Consider the following 14,298-nt stretch of genomic DNA (forward strand, 5'->3'; position numbering starts at 1 on the left):
GAGGTATCATGATCAGAATGTTTGTACACATCTGAATTTTCGTACATGTTCTAACAATTTCAGTTTTCCAAATTTTGACATTAGCAATGTTAGGAGATTAATTCAAATTGATGAAATGCCTGAGCACATTCTCACTTACCCTCAACACGTGTTTCTGTTTTAGAATGATTAGAGCAGGTTTTATACACACAAAATAACAGCAAAATAGTGGTGTTGTGTATTTTAATCTTTAGAATTTTGGACATTTAAATGGAAAAAATATTTGAGATTGAATTTGTCGCTGTGAAAGATTATGGTTAGAAATATAACTCCATACTTTTACACTCTTGGAATTGGATGGAGGTGAGTGCTCAGCGTCAAGGTTTGAAAGCTTGTGCAGTGTTTTGACATGGTGAAGAAAATTTCTCTGCGTCTGTCATGAATCATCTTTGCGGGGAATAAACTTTACACGAATATAACTTGACCATTTACTCTGTAAACCGAGCTTTCTGTAACTAACAATTGCCATATGACATGCAAAGTGGGATTTCATGTCATGTCCGATTTCCTCGCATGTTGGATTGAAGAATTAAAAGGGATTACTGCTGGAAATTTGACTTTGAAGTAAAAGAATAAATCACAAAAGCGTATTTAACGCCTCAATCGTTGTCAGTTGTTATTATCACAGTTCTGGTCTAGTTGGATGTAAGATATGTTGGCAGCAAATGGTTTGAGAGGGTAATGGCATGTCTTGTGTTTGAGACACAGGCTTCAGTTTTTACAGTCAGCGGATTCACGACTTCCGTTGGCCGGGGTTCAGATACCAGAATGTTTCCTCCCCCATACCTCTCTTCTTGGTCTCTCCCATTCTTTTCTCTAATACGTAGACAACTAAGGGTAAACACCCCTACTACCCCCACTTATATCGTGTGCCGATGTACGAAATTTCCTTGCTGTTTGTATTCGCAAGGTTTTTTTTTTTAATTTTGTCATAATTTTACGTCCCACTTATAGGCCTATGACACAGAAAGATGAACGAAAAATCCTCTAATATTCTTTGGTATTCCCACCAATGGACCTAAATGGGCAGGGAATTTATTTTGATTGTACGCTCGGCCACAGGATTCGATAAGAGACATTTTATTATGATTCAGAATAGTACAGTGGAGACGATGATTGATAATCGAAACAAACAAGAATACAGAAGAAATGTACAGACAACGTTGAGGAACAGGGCATGTAAGCTTACAGGTTATAGCGCCTGAATTTCTGCGTCTTCGCTACCCGTATTTTCTTTGGCGAACGTCAGGGTTTCGATCTCTAAAAAAAAAACTAAAAACAAAGAAGCTGTCGATGTATCCATAGCAACGGAAGTCCTGGGCGGGGTTTTACTAGATCCGATCCAATCGTGCTGTATGTATAATGCAATGGTACAAAGGGTAATGTGTCTTAAGCCATGGCGTTTTGTCAGCCATTGTGGCATTGCTCACTGCTTTAAAGTAATTTCCGATAGCTCCCACCTCAGACACGACCACGCATAAACAAACTGGTTGAATTATGACTTTCGGTTGTTGAGAATAGTGTTCGTACTTACTTAGATGCAGACCCTGCTTAGGAGGACGTAATCTTTTGTCCGTTTGTGTCAGATGTTAGCCCCACTTAACGAATAACTTGAGAGATCGGAAGTGCTGTATTTTCAGGTATTTGGCATTTATTATATATATATATATGGAGTATAGAGTGGAGGCAAGCACTGTTTGAATTTTATTATGCTCTTAATTTTTTCGTGAATCGTATTTTGATTTGTTTTGAATTTTGCCACGTTTTTGGCAAAGAATGTCCTAATACAGACGTAATCTATGTGATTGGCGTGAATTTGATCACACGCTATGAAGCTGGTTTAAAAGGCCGTTAACTATCGATTGTACTAATCATTTACGTGTTGGGAATGAGAGTGTAGGTTCAACCCCATCAACCTCCCCCTTTTCCAAAATTCTCTAAAAACTTGGCAGTGGTTTTTGTAATCTCGCATTTGTTAATCGGTTTTAAACCCGTTAGGATTTTAGGTTTTCACGGCGTTGAGTACGAAGATGGCTGTCGTCTGGCTTTCAGCGCCGTGTAGTTTTTTTTTTAAAGTTTACCAACGTTTCAGACGTCCTTGCTGCTACCATCATCAGGGCTATCACCTCTGAAACGTCTGTCAGTTTCTGCCTGACTACACGGCTCAGTATCCCAGAAGACAGCCATCTTCCAGTCCTTATCGATTTACATAATTCATAGTGTTATCTTAATCCGGTTGGCAATTGTGTGGCTGTTGATTGAACTTTGACAGGCGACTTAAGTCGTTGTTCCTGTTCTTGGTCGCCCCGCCCCCATGCTGATATAGCTACCAGGGGGTTGGGGTGCTGGGGGCTGTCGCCGGATCAGGTAACACATCCGGGCTCTCATCGGAGAACTGATGTCTTAGTGGACCAGTGGCTTATGTCTCAACAGCCGACTACCGGTCCACTTGTTTTACTGAATTACTGTTAATCCTTTAGCGGTAAAATTGTTGGGATTTTTGTTTCTCGTTTTTGGTTGTAGCCACTGCCTCGCTCCACAACAGATTGTGTGATTCTGTAAGCTGTGTCTTTGCCATTTTCGTTTCAGATACTATTCTGCGTTATGCTTTACAGTGCATAACATTTTAACGTGTTGAAATATTCTGGGAGGATGCATTAAGCGACGAGATGAGAGACAAATAACATTATGATTGAAACGTAGTTTGTGTAGAACTCGTAAGGCATGTGTTCCTTTCTTATTTCGTATTTTACAACAGTCATTCAGTAGCTAAGGCCGTATAGTGCCCGAAGGATAAAATGTCGAATTAGAAAAGGATGTGCAAGGGTGTTGCCGTGGTCGGATTTAATATACTGTCTCGGCAGTTGCCTTGTGTGAATGAGGAAAAACACGGAAACTCGGGTTAGCCGGACTCTGGGTTGAGACTTGAATCCAGATCATCCCAAGTACGAGGAAGGAGTTGAGATTTCAGGTTCTCACGGTCTCGTGGTTGTCGTCTGGGATGTTGCGCCTTGTTAACTGGTAGAAGTTGACATAAGTTTCAGAGGTGCTTTTTACTGCCTTCATCAGGTCGATGACCACTCATACTTTTCTCTTGTGTGCTGGGCCCCTATTATCACTATCAACAGCAATAGCAGTATTAGCATTATTCATAATATTGTTTTTTAGAATAATAAAACTTATTACTGGAATTATTTTAGTTCCTGTGAAAAAGGTGTATGGAGATTTATATTCACGATTTCTTTAACAATTCTTGGAGTATTGTTTATGTACAGGGATCAACTCCTTAAAACACGAAGTTGATCGAAGTAGCGTTAAAAAGTTCATTCCCTACCTCAAAGAGAACACAGAGCGTCACAATTGCAAAGATAATTTATAATCGTTGAGAATCATAAGAAACCCCTAACTACTCCCCGTGGACAAAGCGCAGAGCTAAGAGGTTGTACGTTTAATTTACCAACGTGCTTTAAATAATCATCCCTTAGCTTACGAAAACCTTAAATCTCAGTAATCTTTGCGTAGTAGGTCTGCCTCTTACCTTGAACCTTGGCACAGCGGTAAAGTGTCCCATTTTGCATTTGAGAGGTGTTTGGTTGGAAACCCAGCCCAGCGAACCAACCGGCTTCCGGATTTGCAGACCATGCGTGCTATATTCCCTGTGCATCTCCTAACTACATCGTTGTCTCATTTGTCATTATTTCGACTTTCTTAGACCCAGACAGATTCCGTAATACTTCAGCGCGGCTGATGTGGGTATGGAATAAGAATCTGTCTGCTGCTTGTGTAGCAAAGAGACACACGACTCGATAATAATTTCAGAGGTTATTCATCGTCGAAAGTCAGGTGATTTGGGAAGACCGATGTTCCTACCCCAGACACTGGGCGAAGTACTTGTATATGTATGAAAGGAAGAGATGTAATTATAATATTAAAACGAGTGTCGAAGGAAATAAGGTCCGGGAGTGCGGAATGGATTTGTCTGGCTTAGGATAGGGACATTTGACAGGTAATTATTTTGACCAGCTGAGCGACTGTCAGGTTCTCAGTAGTGACGCTGCTTCATGGAGTCTTTATAACTTTGTGAGGGATATGCATGCGCACATGGAGGGAAGATCTACTCGTAGCATTTCTGATCGGATATTATTAAAATTGATATTAAATAAGTTGTGATGATGTGAAGTAGAGTAAGCTAGTTCGAGATAGGGTCCAGTCGTTGGCTTTTGTGATCAGTGTTTTGAGCTTTCAGGTTCCGCGGTATGCAATTTGTTGTGAGATTTCAGATTCTAACCTGTGTACCTAGTTAACAAAATGCGTCTCTTCGTTATTAGTGAACTGCAGAAGGTATGGTGTGGAAGATTTGGGTTAATTAGAAGAAGTGATTGATTGAAGTACCCACCCGGCTAATCGACCAACTGCTTTGCAAGGTTTCTTGTTGATCTGTAGAGGGGTATATTTATGATCAAGTCATGTTCTTTTATAGCTATAGAAGACAAAATGTCTTCGAATCTGTTGAACAGAGTTTGATGAAATCTCGCGTTGGAAGTATAAAACGAAGAATATCTAACTTATAATGTTTGCAAATATTGGTCTCATATAGCCTCTTCTTTAAACGAAGCTTAAATATTAATATTGTAGTAGGCTAGCAGTCAGCTTTAGGCAGCTTTTCGCCCACTTGTCACACGCCCGAACGTCACTTATATCTGTGGTTCTATTCCTCTAGAGGTCATGGCTTGCAGAACATCTTCTAGTGCCTGGCGGGACCAAGTATTAATTGATTAATTCATTATCAGTCATCAAGTCGTATTCTGCCCCTTCTCGACAATTATGCACCTCGTCTGAAATAATAAATATTCATTATTTATCAGGTTTTAACGACAATACAAGTTATGGCTTTTAATCACAGGAAATTTGCGTGCCTGAAGCTATGAAAGTACGACTTCAATATTTTAGGTACCTAGGACGTGTTTTTAACAACGAAGGGCTAAGTAAAGCTATACCAGGTTCCTTAAAAATGTCTCTTACCTAATAAATTGGCAAATGACGTAACGTATAGATATGTAAATCGAAGCCTATTTGGAACACTTTTTCGACAGGCCCATATCGAATATCTAACGAAATACAAAGGAAAATAATTTGTGACTCAGCAATAACATTAAGATGGAACTTACGGAAGTCGGTTGAGTAGATTGAGCTGGATGAAACTGGCTGTCCAAAGTACGGTCCTCAGGCCGGATGCTAGCTGGAAAATTCTTAATATACCAAATTTATTTCCCCCATTCGAATGCGAAATTTGCCTGGATTTCTATATTAGGCGTTTATATTAAAAGAAAATATATTTATGGTCCAGCTGACAATCATATAATTTATTTTTCCAAGTGCCCTACTTATAAAGGAGTTTGGAAACCCCTGTTTTGTGATATTAACGGTGTTGAACTTGCTGGCTATTGTGTTATACTTTATGGTATCTGTAAAATGCAGTCAGTAATGAAGAGACATGAGGCCAGTGCGGTTATGTGACGCCGAGGAGAAGCATTTAAAAATTCGTGTTGGGCCTACTTCACAATTTAAGCTCATTTTAAATATAATTACCAGTAAATTTTTAAAATTTCTTAACCAGAAATGCGTGCAGAACTATGATTAAAAACCATCATGTGAGGAAATTAGCCGAGATACGGAAACAAATAGGATGATATTAAAAAGAATTTAAGATAAATAGATTTTGCTCTATCCTGACTGAGATTTTAATCGTTTTCCTCGGTCCGTCCAGGCAAATACTGGTATAGTATCTTTAATTAAGCCATAACTTTTTCCGTATCCTTCCCAGTTAATTATTCATGAATCATCATTCCACGTATTGAAACATGCGCTACTTACAGCGCCGTTAAATAAACCACAAATAAATAAATAGTTCAAATGGTTTAGGGTGTGCTTTTGTTATGACAGTTCTTTCACTTCTGTTTCCATAACGAAACTGATTTCTTCGACAGTTGCATGGGTATCTGTACCTGGGACAAGATTCTGAACCACGGAAATAAACACCAGCAACTGAACCAGCGTCATCAGATAGCCAGTCATTGTTCGGTCTAACCATTCGTACTGCAACTGTGTATTGTGCCTTGAGTCAGTGTTGCTCTACAGCAGGTGCTGGTGTGCTGAGCTGATTCACTTGGTAGGTTGAGATCGGATGGGACTGGATGCTGGCGTTGCTATGGTGATAACGAGTGTACTAGAAGCTGGGGCTGTGTGCACGGATTCAGCCCTCGAAGGGGTGGGCACTTCGTTCAAATAATAACACCCATTTTACTGAACAGAAATTAATTATTTTTCTTTCTCTCGGGTAAGAGTGCATTAACTTTTGTTGCTTTTGTGTGATTTAATTAAAGATTTGAATAGGAGGATATGCGGGCCTAACAGATTCTAACGTTTAACCATGTTAATATCTGCTTGTACTACGCATATTAGTAATGAGTAGTAGGTGAGATGTTTAAAATGGATTTTCAGAGCAGGAAACCTCATTGTTTCAGGGCTTTGGATACTCTAAATAAATAAAAAGACCGAGAAAAAGTTATCATGAGGTAATCTTTAGAAATAATCAGCTACAAAATGATTTCTCTGTACTCTTCACCTCCACGTGTGAGGCAGTGAACATTACTGGATTTTTCTCCGAGGGTAAAGCGGCCGGAGCTTGAAGATGATCGCTCACTTCCACCTAATACCGAGATGATAAGAATGCGTGGGGACACATCCTCACGCCTCTTATACGTCTTCAGAAGACCACGATCGAGTAGGAAGTTCATCTAATACCGTAATAAATGACGTAAAACAAAATGTTGAATACGCGTATTTGCTGATGAGTTTGGGAACCGTCAAAGAATTAAGGCCTAGGGGCTGATAAAACGTGTTACTTTATTTATAGACGATGTTGCAACCGCAGAGGTTAATAAAGTGGACTCCCGATTATACGGGTTGGTTGGGAAATATATTTTTTGGGATAATCGAACCCCGGATAATCCGGGGAAAAAATGAAATAAAAACGTGCAACTGTAAAACAAATACGTAATTTTTTTTACAGACATACTCTACTTAAATTTTTAAAGATTTGATGATAACAATAAAATTTAATACGGTACATTCAAATTATGTTTTAAAATAGGATTCTCACTCATGGTAATAAGGTTCTGTTATCTTAAACTTTAGGTTTTGTGTACAGTTCATTTGTTAATGCGTTAAATAATGCCATTTTTGTATTTATTCAATTTTGATCATTTTAACTTTTACGATTCGCGGCGAAGAGTAAGAAATACAGGGGAAAACTTCGGGTCATGTAACTCGTTTAAAGTATTCGAACCGGGTACCTCCCGAATAAAAGTGTTATGATTTCACCAGTCTGAGCTATATGATCATGGTAATAAACGATGATGAATCATTGAAGACTGACCTATAGGGCTTGTAGTGTATCTGCAAAGAGCGAATAAGCCTCATTTTCGTTCACCATATGTCATTAATGCATTATAGAAAGAAGCTTGCTTGTAGCGCAGGGACTGAGGGTTGTGTTCGGCGTATGTATTCTATTAATGGATTCAGTAGGGATCGGACAAGATGGGCGTCTGGATTTAATTGGTAGGTGACAGTACCTTATGCTAAAGGCTTTTTCTCCCCTGAGTACAGTTAATTTCGAGTGTTTTTGTCTCGTGGGTAAAGCCACGAATTGGATCAAGGGCTGTATAGTGTCTGTAATGTATTCTTCCTACCACACTTGAGTAATATATCAGGGATGTCCAATTTTTCCGCACTCAGCCATATTCTAAATAATCGCTTGATTATTTCTGGTCTGATTTGAACTCCTCTGGTTATATTTACTGTTAAGTTCAGGGCTAAAGTAAGTGAGGTTTTTAATAAGCGTGACTTGCCTTGGCTGTAACAGATATTAATAACACTCGTGACTGAGTATTATGAGTTAAATTAAGCTGGAACTCTAATACCGCTTAAAATGTACGGCGACTCCCAAAGTCGAGATTCGAATCCGGTACTTCCCGAATGGAAGTCTAGAGCGAGACCATTACACCAGGTTACTCATTCACGTACGATAATTTTCGTCAAGTTAATGCTGTGAAAATTAAATTTTTCATATTATGTGGTGTGTGTTTCTGAGGTTAGTTCCTAATATTCAGTCCAATGGTATGATGAGGAATTTAACGATGTGGCTCTCTACTGTAATCTGCATTTATTACCTACATGTGGATTAGCTGCTACATTTTTTTTACGTAAATACGTCTATATTTTAGGGTCAGTGTCATTCGGCAAAAATGTGTTACGAAATAGTGTTACGAAAAAGTGTAACTTCATTGTTATGTTACTTAGGAAACGTCATCTGTTTACTCGGCATTGTTGTTACCTATAAAACATTACATTACATTACATTCAGCTACCACAGACCCATCTTAAGCGTAACTAATTCAAGTTAAATAAGCAAAGTCTTAATCAAACTTATCTCAATTGTAAAGCATGTATAAAGGAAATATTTAGAATAAAGCCAATATATAAACTTCCTTTCCGTATAGACGTATTTACGTCAAATTCTCCGGAACCGTGGTTCCACTATCACTTTTTCTGAATTAGCAGTTCCCAATTTCTACGCTGTTATAACACAGTAATATTTCCTATAGGCCTCTAGTAGGCCCATTTCGCTGCTTGTGGTTGTGGGTCGGTTCTCGAAGAAAACGAATTAAGTTATGTCGCTTGCAGGGTATTACAGATCACAGTAACTGAAGGAGACGCTATTCAATTTGCTCGTCAGAAAATCACATTAAAGTCTGGTTAATTGAAACGCGGCTCAAGTTACCAGTTGCAGTGTGTTTCCTGAACATTTCCACGCCACGCGATTTGAAACAGTGCTGCCAACCTTCTCTCGGTTGTACTTTCGAATGTGAACCGACATTTGGTTGATAATATAAATGAAAAATATTCTCTAAATATTTACTCTTCGCTTATCATCACGTTATCATTAAAAGAATTGAGTATGTAAAAGTTCCTTTTCAATTGACAAAACCTCGGCGAACCGTTTAATATGATGAGCTGTCTAACACTTTTAATTTTATGGAACCCGGATTTTAATTACCGTGATCCCTTCCATCTGTTTCTAGGTCTTCCGAGTGGTCTCTTTTTTTCAGGCTTTTCCACCAACATTTTGAACGCGTCTCCGTACTGCGTCCTACGTGCCCGTTATTGTCGTCATGTTTTTTCTAAAACTGGGATGTGTCGAATTTTAGCAAAACTCCCTAATGTCGCGTTTAATGAAAATCCGTTCAGCTGTTTTTGAGTTGTACAGACAGACCGACATGACGAAGCCAGTGCGGTTGGTTATTTTTGCCAACGCTTATGGAACGTAGTGAAACATATGCCTGCATTGCCTATTGCGAATGGAATTCAATGCCACGACTATCTGGCGTGCCTGGAAACGCGCTGTTATCTGGATCGGCAATGCAGAATAGTCGTAACATGATAAAGAGAAGGGTGTTTCGGGTGATCGCAGGTGTTTTGGAGCACAGTGTAGGCACGCAGACATGGCGTTTCTGGAGGAATCATCTTTCCACTACACGAACTTAATAAGTCCTCAGTTTCATTACACGTCAACACTTGAACATTCGGTGGGGGAAATTACGGCCCTTACGAGCTGATGCTTTCAGAAGGTAGCAGAGATTGCAGAAAAGATGGCTCATACCTCTCTGAGCGTCAACCAGGCTGAAGCCTCGTGCCGGCTATGGGCTAGGACCTAAACCTGCTCCTCCAGTGTGAATACCTACTGCCCTAAAGCCATGGGCATTTTTGCACTCTGTGTTATGTCGAACGACGTTATCAGCTTTACGTATGTCTTTTTATCCTCTAAAACACTGATATCTGCGTACAAGTCTGCACGATGTTTCTGCTTGGAACAGCAGCGTCGACAGATGTGGTTAAGACTTTGAATTTAAAATAAGGTACTGAGGAAATACACGAAAGTGTTTGGTGTGGGCAGCTGCCGTTCAGGGGTTGGACGCGGAACATCTATGTGGCAGGCAACCAAGTGAGTTGTACACTAACTTCGCGGTGTTTGTTTTAATTAGCTACTTGCTGAACAAGTGTTCGCTGCGATCATGCGAGAACAGTTTCTTGTGTAGCCACGAGAGGCCGCGAGATCCAAACAACGGACAAGAGACATTAAATTACTCGAGTTGAAATCTGTAAGAAGTTGACAGATGCAACCACGTGTAGTGTAGGGATAGTCTGATCGTGTAAAACTGTCTTTTGCCTCCCCGAATTCGGAACACAGTCCTATAAAATGATGTTTGTTTTATCAATTCTAATGTTTCCCCACAAAAAATGGTGGTAAGCCGCCATTATTTCTGTAAAATAGAGCAGTAAGATTTGTTTTTGTGGTTTTCTATTCAGATTCAGGAGGTGTCAGGTTCAAATCTCGGCCCGGAGACGGGCTTTTTTTTTCAGTCCATCCACGCAAATACCAGGATAGTAACTTAAATTAGGCCACGACCGCTTCCTCCAGTGTTTGTCTCATTGTATCCTTTAACAATCCATTTGATGCTGTGTAACATGAGCTGCCGACAGAATTGTTAAATGAATTTCAGTAAAACTTGTTTGTGAATGAATCACGATTGACGTTACATTTTTAAATTTTTATTAAAATGAATGAAGATGACTGTCTTCTGGATTGTAGTGCCGTCTGATAGGAGTTTACTGACGTTTCAGAGGTCATTACTGCCGCCATCATCACTCATCGTCCTGATGATGGAGGCATCAAGTATAGGTGAGGCGACATTTTGTGATGTGTCGTCGTGTGTCTGACAAATCAGGGTGTGCCGCGGGTGAAAAACGTTTGCTGAATACTGCCCTTCACCACGACCTCGTCTTCTGTACTGTACATGAACGTCCTCTTAGTGTATTTAAACATGAGTAATCTTTGTACCTGAAGCAGCATTGTTATATAAACTACTGGACCAGAGTTCTGTGTTGTCGAGTGTCATTTTAATTTTGGAGAGGCTGCTTCGCGAGTGGGCTCAGGAACGGGCTGACGTTTTCTCATTCCATCGTGTCAAAAACCTAGATTTTCTCTGTCCTTCAAGGAGAATTTCGGGATACTGCCTCAGAATTGTCACTAGATTGACCACTAAAAGGTCTGCTTTTCGATCCGTCGTTCATATTCAGCCTGCCATATCGTAGTCGACGTTGCATTAAATTAGACTATATAAAATAACCATATATATACCAGTTATCCTGACTGTCACATAATAGTTGTGTCAATGAAGACGAAGCAAGATATTCAGGAATAACTGCAAGAGATAACAGCGCCATTTAAACTGACTGTATGGAGATTTCTTTTAAAAATAATATGAAAAAAACTTGCGTGGAGAGGCGGACAGCCAACGAGCTCGCCAAGAGATTGTCTAGAAGGCAGCGTAAGAAGGTTGAGTTACAATCAAGGTTCAGATGCTCTATAGTTAGCGAACTCTTACGACTGAAACAGGTCCTGATGTCAGGAGCGATTTCCCGCCTCTTATCGACTTGCAGTTGTAGGATTGTCGTCAGCCTCCTTGGTTCAGCAGAACCATGGAAAATCTCAGTCCGCTTTGGAAGATCTGCAGCTTTAGCCAACTTGTGGGTTTATTGAAGTTTTTTTAATTGTGATGACAGTTTTCCGCAATTCCTTTTATGAACACGGTAATGAACTTTTGTTTTCATAAAAGACGGAAAATTGTGGTGTAGGGAATGTGATACGCCACGCGTGTTTTCGTCTTTTCTGTTTTATTTTATAGATGTGATCAGTTTTCATGTTATTCGTTGCAATTCAGAATTCTGTTACGAGACTAATCGCTTTGCAGGTGCTGCTTTGTGAACTATTTCGGTTTCGTTAAATGTCTGTATCAGTTTTATATAATCATCTGTTTTTTTGAGAAGACCGATAGAATTATATTTTGAGTTTTGCGTAAAGTAGGGGTTGTATTGGATCGGCACGATCCAGAATTTGATTCACGAGATGATCTTTAGATTTGCATTCCAGCACTTCTAATTTCATTCTAAATTATTCCAGTAGTTCAGAAAATTAAACATGCACGGAAAAAAGACTTCTCTCAGCTTGTGCAGAAAAGCTCGTAATCAAATATAGAATTTTGTGGGGGGAGATTGATTTAATAAAAAAAAAGTCTAGGCCGCTCATCGCTTTGCATCGCTGAGGTTCATCTTAGGTGTCCAACTCTTATAGTTGGTGAGTTGTGTAGGATTCTCCTCTTTCTCGCTGTTTCGGGCAAGGAAAAGAGACTTGACAGACGAAGGCAGCGAGGCGTGGACAAGCTGTAGACAGACGGACAGACAGCAAGAGACAGTCGGACATGTGCAGGTTGCGTTCTCTCGTACAGCTTCCTGCTGGAGCAATTCTGGCAGAATAAAATGGTATACTCCAGCCTGGAGTACAGAGGTTCCAAACGCTTGCTTTGTGATTTTGCACTCCTTGTTGGTCTTGATTTACGACAGATAAAAATCTCCGTTTGTCAGGCGATGGCGATGGACAGTAAAGTCACTACTTTTCACAGTGCCATACATTATATACGCACAAATTTATGTACATCGCACATGATAATGAAAGTGCTACGATTAGAAACCTGAATGGTGGGGTTCACCCTTGGTTCAAGAGGAAAACCTATGAAAGGATAAATATTGAAATGCAGCAGTAATAAACCAAAAATGTGGAACTGAAACACTTGCAGACATGAACGTTCAGACCGTAAATCTTAGTGAGCCAGGCTTTGTCCTAGTGTCTGCATTTAACCTGTCTTATTAATTATTTATTTATACCCAACAGTCAAATGTCAGTGGGCGCGTGATCTGAGGGAAATATCGTCTTGAACTGCGAGTTCAAATGTTTGTCAGCGATATTCTGTGCTTTGATATCCGGTGAGGTAGAGGTCTCTCGATGGACCGATGCTCCGTCCAGCGAGTGCTGCATAATACCCTAGAATTCACTGTTTCAGGGACAGGTCTGAGTACGAACGGGTCACAGGCTAAAATCTGTGAAAGGCGAAGACGAAGAACAGAATGTCCGTAACAAGGCATTGATGAGAATGATACAGCGACGGAGAGGAGGATGAAACCAAAGGTGTGAGATGAAAGAAGATGCTGTAGAGAAAAGAAAGAATTTGAAGGCAAAAGGGACTGCAAAGATGCTTCGTGCCAGTTTGTGTGTACATTATCGCTAATGTTAATCAATGTCTATGCATCACTATGCTGGTAGATACCTGGTTGCTTAGAGCAAGATGGCTTTAAGTGGCTTACTGCCTTCTCCAGAGATAGCTTACATGCCAAACAATATCTGCACTGTGTTTCTTGTGACCCCTTCATCAAAACCTTTCCCATTTAACAACGCAAATGTCTATATTGTTGTCTCATTCGGCGTTGTTCCATGTCCTTATTCCTTTCATGAAAACGTCTTTCATTCAAGACTCCTCCGTTCATTTTATTCGACGCTGTAAAATGCACAAGCAATACCCAACCGCTGACACGACTCTCATAAACAAACTAGGAAGACGGAAAGAAAGGTCCATGCGTAGACTTGACGAAGATTAAAACGTAGATCTGTCTTGCTCTGAACGGCGGGATAATGAAGAGACATCACTTAGTAAATTATGTGCGGGTCCACAGTTGAATGGCCGTGGTCGTGGGTGGTTTGGGATTGGACGAAGTGAAGTCCCATGCTGTTTTATTCATCATGGACTTGCATTAATAGAACAATGCACTTCGTACAATGGTAGTAGCTAGGCGCTTCTAAGCACTTCACATAAGCATTATATGGACCTGCAGCATCAAGATCTCTCATTGGTGGTCTCATGTACGGAAGTAAAATTGTTTGACGTGGATTATTTGTTGATGGATATTGGAATCTGGCTTCTGTCGTGAGTTACGTCCTGATACTGAAGCTGTGATAAAGTTTTGTCGTGAATGCAAATTTCACTCAGAATTTTCTGTCTTCCGGGCGCCTATCTGAGAACCTAAAGATCAAAGTATGGAAACAAAATTCTGGCTTCTTTTTTGTACGGGTGTGAAACATGGTGGTTTACCCTAAGAGACGAAAATCGATAAAGGCTCTTCATGAATCGGACTGGTGTTTTCAAGACGTTTTTGTCTGGCAGTGCCCATTGGAATTTGGTCTTGATGTTTAATATTTCTTTATGGATGCTGTCCGTAACCTCACTATTTAGTATGGGACGGTAGAGT

General features: G+C 40.1%; 1 protein-coding gene across 6 annotated transcripts in view; it reads left to right on the plus strand.

Moving 5' to 3' along the window:
- eya (eya transcriptional coactivator and phosphatase 2) overlaps positions 1-14,298 on the plus strand; it is a 140,091-nt gene that overhangs the window by 2,631 nt on the left and 123,162 nt on the right. The gene's annotated exons all lie outside the window — the stretch shown is intronic.

The sequence above is a fragment of the Zootermopsis nevadensis genome, unplaced genomic scaffold, assembly GCF_977971745.1.
Source record: "Zootermopsis nevadensis isolate Lab colony 2312 unplaced genomic scaffold, Znev_1.0 Znev_ptg000004l, whole genome shotgun sequence".
Taxonomy (NCBI): domain Eukaryota; kingdom Metazoa; phylum Arthropoda; class Insecta; order Blattodea; family Termopsidae; genus Zootermopsis; species Zootermopsis nevadensis.